The sequence below is a fragment of the Chlorocebus sabaeus genome, chromosome 24 (genome assembly GCF_047675955.1).
Source record: "Chlorocebus sabaeus isolate Y175 chromosome 24, mChlSab1.0.hap1, whole genome shotgun sequence".
NCBI lineage: Eukaryota > Metazoa > Chordata > Mammalia > Primates > Cercopithecidae > Chlorocebus > Chlorocebus sabaeus.
In genome coordinates, this window is record NC_132927.1 from 13,087,189 (window position 1) to 13,093,787 (window position 6,599).

Here is a 6,599-nt window from a genome sequence, read left to right on the forward strand (position 1 = left end):
AGAGATTTCTTTGTCCTTTTTGTCTACTATGCCCTTCCTTGCAAATTAGTCTGATTTTTATTAAATGTCCTGCCAAGAATATGATTTTTAATAAACCTACTACCAAAATGGATTATGCGATGACATTATGAACTTAAACATCTTTAAGATTTAAAAATGTGTAGGTAGCTTCACTGCATAAACAACATTTTACAAATTATTTCTTACCTCTGTGCAAAAGACAATGCATCTATTGAATAAAATCAGCAACACTTGCTTGATTCCCCCCACCCCCTAAAAAAATTGGTCTAATTCATATTACTTTTAAAACATTTTATTGATGAAAAATGTGAATCATATGCAAGCAGCATTTTTCCCCCTCTCTCGTTAGAAAAAAACACAACAGTTTGTACCTGCTGGCAAAATTGGTTTACTCTGCAAGGATGGTACTGTGTTTTACCCCTCTTGGCTTATTAAAGAGTCAAACACTTTTGCAATTATATTTATTTCGTTTTTACATTTCTCTCCCTTAGCCTCTGTGTGTCCATTGAAAACATTTTTGGGTCCTTTCACAATTTTCCCAGAACTGCCTTCCAATCGTGCCCATGGAGAGGTGGTTATACTCTGTTCTCCCACTGGCTCAGACACGCAGCTTGTCTAGAAAGCCACAGCCGCTGTGGAGGAGGTGAGAGGTCAGCTCTTTCGTTGGTCCTGGTGAGGGCAGAATTTTTACTTAGGCAGGAGGTGCACTGACTGGCAAAGGAAAGAGGAAAGGGTTCGCCCTGGACCCCGCAAATCCGCCTCTTGGAGCGAACAGCCGGCAGGTAGAGGGGCCTATTAGAGACTGCCCAATTCCCGGGAGGGCCAACCCCAGCCAGGAAGAAGACCTGAGGCGTAGGACCCCTGCGCAGGAGGTTGCAGGAATGCCCCGCCCTAGCCCCAAGGTTCCTCCTGGCCTGTAGAGCTTTCGTGATCTCCGCCAAAATGCGAACGGTGAGGTCCTGGTATGGATCGCAGTTTTTTGTCCGAAACCTGAAAACACTAGCTTGGGATTTCGCAGTTCTGGCCCTCGGGCTCGACTCGGAGGCGCATCCCCAATCCCCACGGAACGAATTCCGCGTAGGCCGCAGCTAAAATGCATTTTCCCGAGGCAGTAAAAGTGACCCCTGCCCCTAACAACCTTCCGGGCTTTCTCTTCTGGCTACCACCTCTCCCAGGGTGCGCTGAAATCTCTTTATCATTATTGTTTTTTATAAATGAAATGATTTATTTTTTCGCTCTTTGCAGGGAATGAAAGGAGTTGATCCTGACTCCAAGATGCATTCCAAAGAAAGAAAACGCAACTGTAGCCCGTACTCCGCGGAGGAAGGCCAACTGACTCCACCACGTGCACTTCCGAGCCACTTGGGCCCAGCTCGCTGTGTTAATTATGGGTTCTAATTTTATTGCAACTCGGCACCTTCTGTTTGTTCCCACTATAGTGGTCTTAAAAAGAAACACACACAGGCATACCCCAGAAAGAATCCCCGAGAAGGCAAAGGTGGATTTTTTCGGTGCTTGAGGTGATGCTCTGAGAGCGCACTGAGAGTCACGGGCATGTCCTGGCACTCGGGAAACAAATTACAGTCAAGAGCAGGGTATTTCCCGGTCCTCTCCTTGCACCTCTGTGCGCCGCTCGGCCGCGGGGCTCCTGGAACAAGTTGTGCACCGCCCCAGTGGCTGCGGACCTCACCTCGACGCCCTGGATGGCCGGGGCCAGGAGGAGACGTGCAGACAGTCTCCCGCCCTCACCCAATCAGCTGCGACCTCCTCGGCGTGGACTCTTGGCCCGTAGTGAGGAGGACAAAGTTGCAGATCCTCTTTGCCGCAGGTTCTGGGTCCGGCCTTGGGCGGCATTCTGTCTTCTAAAGTGTGGAGGTGGGTAGAAGAGTGTCCACTTTCAGTGTAGACACCTGCGGTATGGGGGCTTCTTTGGGGGCTCCAGCGTGAGGTGCTCCTGCAGATTAGGGGAATGGAGAGAACAACAATGGGGACATGGTGGAATTCAGATTTCCCCCTGTTAATTAACAATATGATTTCGTTTAATCCAAGTGTCTTGTGTGCTCTTATTTAATGTCTTGTAAAACGGGAACTAGAATAATACCTCCTTGGTACGGTTGTTGTGTTAGACGTGAGCCCTCAGCAAATTGTAGGATGAACTGGAGAAGAATGGGTCCATCACTCCCCACACCCTTCCCTGCAGAGTTTCTTTGCCGCCCCCAGCTTTCCCGCCCTGGCGCAAGGACAGCTCACTACCAGTGTCCTTGAGTAGCCCCTGGGGGCCGCAAGAGAATCCAGCCCGGTAGGGCATGGAAGGTGGGTTTTCGGTGAATCGTGAAAAGACATGATCGGGTTTCCCTTGGAGCATGGTGGAGAATGGTGCGGAGCTTTGGTCAATGGAGAGTTGAGGGTGCAGAGGGACCTGAAAGGGGGTACCAAAAATGTCGGGCTTTGAAGTTCTGTGGATTTTCAAAGGCGGTTCCCAACCTTGTCAAAAACTGCAGTGGGAGCGCGATCTAATCTGGTTCCTATAGGTGGCGCTGTGACAAGGTGCGATGGCCGGGAGAGGCGGCTGGGGTACTAGAAGACTGCGGGAAATTTTCTGTGACTCCGACGCTAACCCTCTGCTCCCAGCCTCCGCTTCCTGTTTACGAAGGATTAGCTAGGACTATGCAACACCAGTCTCCGCTTTCGGAGTCGGCACGGGGCTGGTGGGTGGCGGGGTGAACTCGGGGAAGGCGACAGGCTGGAAACACAGCGCCTAGACTTTGCAGCGCACCAACCCCCTATCGCCCGGTACGCTGCTCAGGTGCGAAGACTCGCCAGACTGCACAGGACTGGGGGCGACTCGCAAGGGCGACATGCCACCTAGAGGAAACGCGCAGTGAGTGAGCCCTGGGTCACTGAAAATGGGAGAACTCTCGTGTCCGTCAAGATGACTCCGGCCTGAGGGTTGATTCAGACTCCTCGGAAGCCAGAAGTTAGAGTGGGTTGGTCCCTCCATCAGCAGTTCGGGCCCACCCGAAGCTTGGGGCCTAGAGGGCAGAGGCCCGGCTCTGATCAGAGAACAGCGGGCTGGGCCTCACAGCCTGCAGGCAACCTGGACCTTGCAATAAAGCTGCATTCAACATAACTCAGACCACAGTGGGAGCCCCCGAAGGGTTTCATGTGAGTCCCGAAACCAAGGTTTGGAGGCTTGGCCTGGTTCTCGTTTATCTTTTCCAGACAGCATTTAGGCCAATAGGGTCTTTGGAAGGAGGCAGCCCCAAAGCCCTCAAGCCTGAGGGCAGGGTCTCAAACCAGCAATCTTGCTTTTCCCACACGCAGCTGCACCTTTCCTGAGCGCTGCAGCTCACGGCTGTATAGTGACCATGTACTGCGTCCTCCTCACCAAGCTGCACAACTTCTGCTAATGCTGCCACCCTGGCAAGACGAAATCCCCCTCCCTCTGGCTAGATCAGCTCAGACTCCCCTCAGGGACCCTCCCTGCACCTAGGCCGCTCCCCCCTTCCTCTGTTGGGATCCGATCCTTGTTCTTCTTGTTCGCTCTTGCAATCCCGCAGCCCAGAGTTTTGCCCCCTGCATAAAAATATGTTCTCTTTCATTTGCGGATTTAATAAACAAACGTAATCATATCACATGGAGCTCCACACTGTCCTTCTGAAAGCAATTCCACTGTTGAAAACTGAAAAATGGGTGTAATTTGCGTTCAGAAAGTAATGTTAGGGTCACGGCAATTTCCCGGGCCGTTATTTATTTTTACTTTAAAGTCTTTAGGAAAGATTTGCTTATACGCTCGGAAAACTTCCAAATGCGAGAATACCAGCAATCCCGCTAGCCTTCAATGCGTGGGGTAAGGGGGGTGGGGAACAATTACTGAGTGACGCTAATATGGGGAAACTGAAAAGAAATGTCGATTGTTTTTATTGTAATAGAAGGAGTGAGCAAACAGAAAAACCAACCCCGGGTGATCGGAAACAGGCAGGCGGAGAATTAAAAGCGGATTTCAGACAGCAACAGGCCCCTCCCCTGCCCTCGCAAGGAGAAAGCGGGCGACGAGCTCTTTCAGCCGGTGGGGCCGATCCCACCGCCCGCAAGGCTCAGGTCCCGTCGCCGTCGGACCCTCAGAACGCCGGGACGCATTTCCGAGCTCGGGCCCGACCCAACCCACTGCCATTCTAGCTACCTCGTGGAGTCACGGAGAGACTCTTGAACCGTAAGGCTCCTTGATGAGAAGGTGGAGAGACCGCGGGGCTATTCTCCAAGCATCTTCCGGTCGCACTCTGCTCCTCTCGGTGCGCTTGCGGCTTCTCCTTGGGCTGGCGCGTCCACAGTCCCTCCAAGTCCAGGCCGCAGGTCAGTGTGTGGGCGCCTCCTGTCCTCCTCTCCCACTCCGGATCTGCCTGGGGCAGAGGACCCCTGAAGGCTGTCTCCCTCCCCAATCCCCGAGACTGTTCCTTTTAGCGGCCGCCCCCTCCCGCAGCGAAGATCCTGCAGGGCCAGCGGTCCTGGGCGGACCCTCCCTCTCCCCGGGCGCGGGGCGAGCTTCTGGCTGTCACTTGCCGCTGCAGTTTCTGGGAAACTCAGTTGGCCGCTTACCCTGCAAGACGGGGACATAGCAGCGGGCCAGAGTTCTGGAGAAGCTGGGCCTGTTTTTCTCTCTGCACCGCGCGCAATACCCCAACTCATCCTGAAAGGTCTTGCCTTTACTGCGTTTTCTCCCAGACGGCTAGAAGTCAATGAACTGTGAAAATCCCAGTCCCGGACCTCGGACTCTGTCTTGCAATCCCTGAAACTCCTCCGAGTGGACAAGAGGCGGGCACCATCGCCTGGACCTCCCTTGGGGGATCGTGTCCCCAGCAGGGGGCAAGTTGGAGGAATCAGCTCCTTAATATTTTCTGCTAGCTCTGCCTGTCATAACTGCAACTCGGAATAAAACAACCTCTCTCCCGCGCATACGCACCCCCCACTCTCGCCCTGTCCTCCCATCCGCAGTCATCACTGACCTGTAGACCCGCAGGAGCAGGCTTCCTGGAGTCGGTCCAGGTTGGGGATACAGGGAGGAGTCCCCGCGTTCCGCACAACCTGCAGTGCTTGGGTCTGGGTACAGTCTGCCGGGCTAGATTCCTGTTGCTTCTCCGCGTCTCTCTGCCGGCCGCTCTAGTGCCGGGAAGGGAGCGCCGCAGGTGACTGCCCGCGGCACTGGGACGGCTGACAGATTTATGGAGACATCACAGCATCTGACTGGGGTCCGCGAGGGCAGGGCGGAGTCCGGTCGATCCGGTGGTGCTGGGGTCTGAAGCTTCCCCAGCCACACGCCTGGGCCAAGCCGCACCCAGAGTCCCCGGCCCATGCTCCCCTCGGGCGGGTGTACGCTAGGATCCGGCCAGCGCGGAGTGTACTGGTTCCTCCCACCCGGTGCAGCCCCCCTCCTTCACACTCTCAGGCCCGGCTGGCTTCCAGTCTCCCACTGAATAAATATTTACCCAGAAAGCGGGTCGCCCCTCGAAGGAGGCCTCGACGCGACTAGGAAAAGGCTTTTTGGCTTCTCCGCGGCCTGAGCCAGCTGCAGGCCTTACTGGTTGTGTTTTGGTTTTGGTCTTAAATTTCTCCTTTTAGTCGAAATTTTTCCCATCTCTTTGTGATCTTCTGGGTCCAGAGTGAGCAGTAACCAAGGGGCACTGACTCCAGCTGACCCTTGTTCTTTCTCTAAGTCCTGCATCCTTACGTTCATCGGGACTGACCAGACCTTAGAGTTCTCTCTCTTCCTTCTCCCATCCCTCTTTCTCTCCCTCAGATCCGTCGTCTCTGGGTCGGTCTCAGCGGGTCGCTGACTACCTCGCCCCAGCACTCGGCCCGCGCCCGGGGAAGGCTTCAGCCTCACCCTCTTCTGCTGGGATCCCGCTGACACTATCTGCAGCTTGGGCTTCTTTTGGTCCCAGATCGGGGGCTTCGGCTTGCCGCGGATACTTAGTGGCCCAAAGCACCTAAAATTGACTCTTCCTGCGCTCTTGAGAATGCCAAGAGCACCCAGTACCTGCAACTGCCGGCATGAGTGGGGCCTTAGGGGAGCCGCCGGCGCCACGGACAGGCCCCCTGCCCAGTGAGTTGCTACCCCTGGCGCGCCCAGGGGATCTGCAGCAGCTAAGGCCACGTGGTCACAGCCAAGTCCAGCAGGTGGAAAGGGAGAGATGGCATTGAACTTATGTGAGAACTGGGGAGATGTGTGACAGCTGAAGGAGTTGGTAGGAACAAGAGGGAGCTGTATGTTACCTCCATATAACCAGAGCTCTAAACCATGTCAGTTTCTGAACCAGTCTAGGCTGGTGCTGTAGAACTGCTAAAGCTCTCGCAAAGTCTCCAGTACCCCGCGGGACATTAGGTCTTGCCTGTTGGCATGTGAACATCCTTGTACCAGCCTAGCAGCCCTGCAGACTGCAAATTCTCCCTGGGTGCACGGAAGTAGAGCAGATTCGGCGCAGAGGTCGAAACTCACTGCGTGTCTGTGAGGTGGGAGGAGGATTCCCGCTTGATCAAGTTGCCGGGCAAGTTCAGTCCCTCCCGCAAGCCTAAGGCAAAGT

At 54.5% G+C, this 6,599-nt stretch overlaps 1 long non-coding RNA gene across 1 annotated transcript; it reads right to left on the bottom strand.

Moving 5' to 3' along the window:
* Positions 1-297: 297 nt before the first annotated feature.
* LOC140710084 (uncharacterized) lies at positions 298-5,325 on the bottom strand. The gene is made up of 3 exons (XR_012090947.1): positions 5,025-5,325; positions 4,205-4,417; positions 298-1,975 (listed from the first exon to the last, which is right to left on the bottom strand). It is a non-coding gene; the product is annotated as an uncharacterized lncRNA (long non-coding RNA).
* Between the last annotated feature and the right edge of the window lie 1,274 nt (positions 5,326-6,599).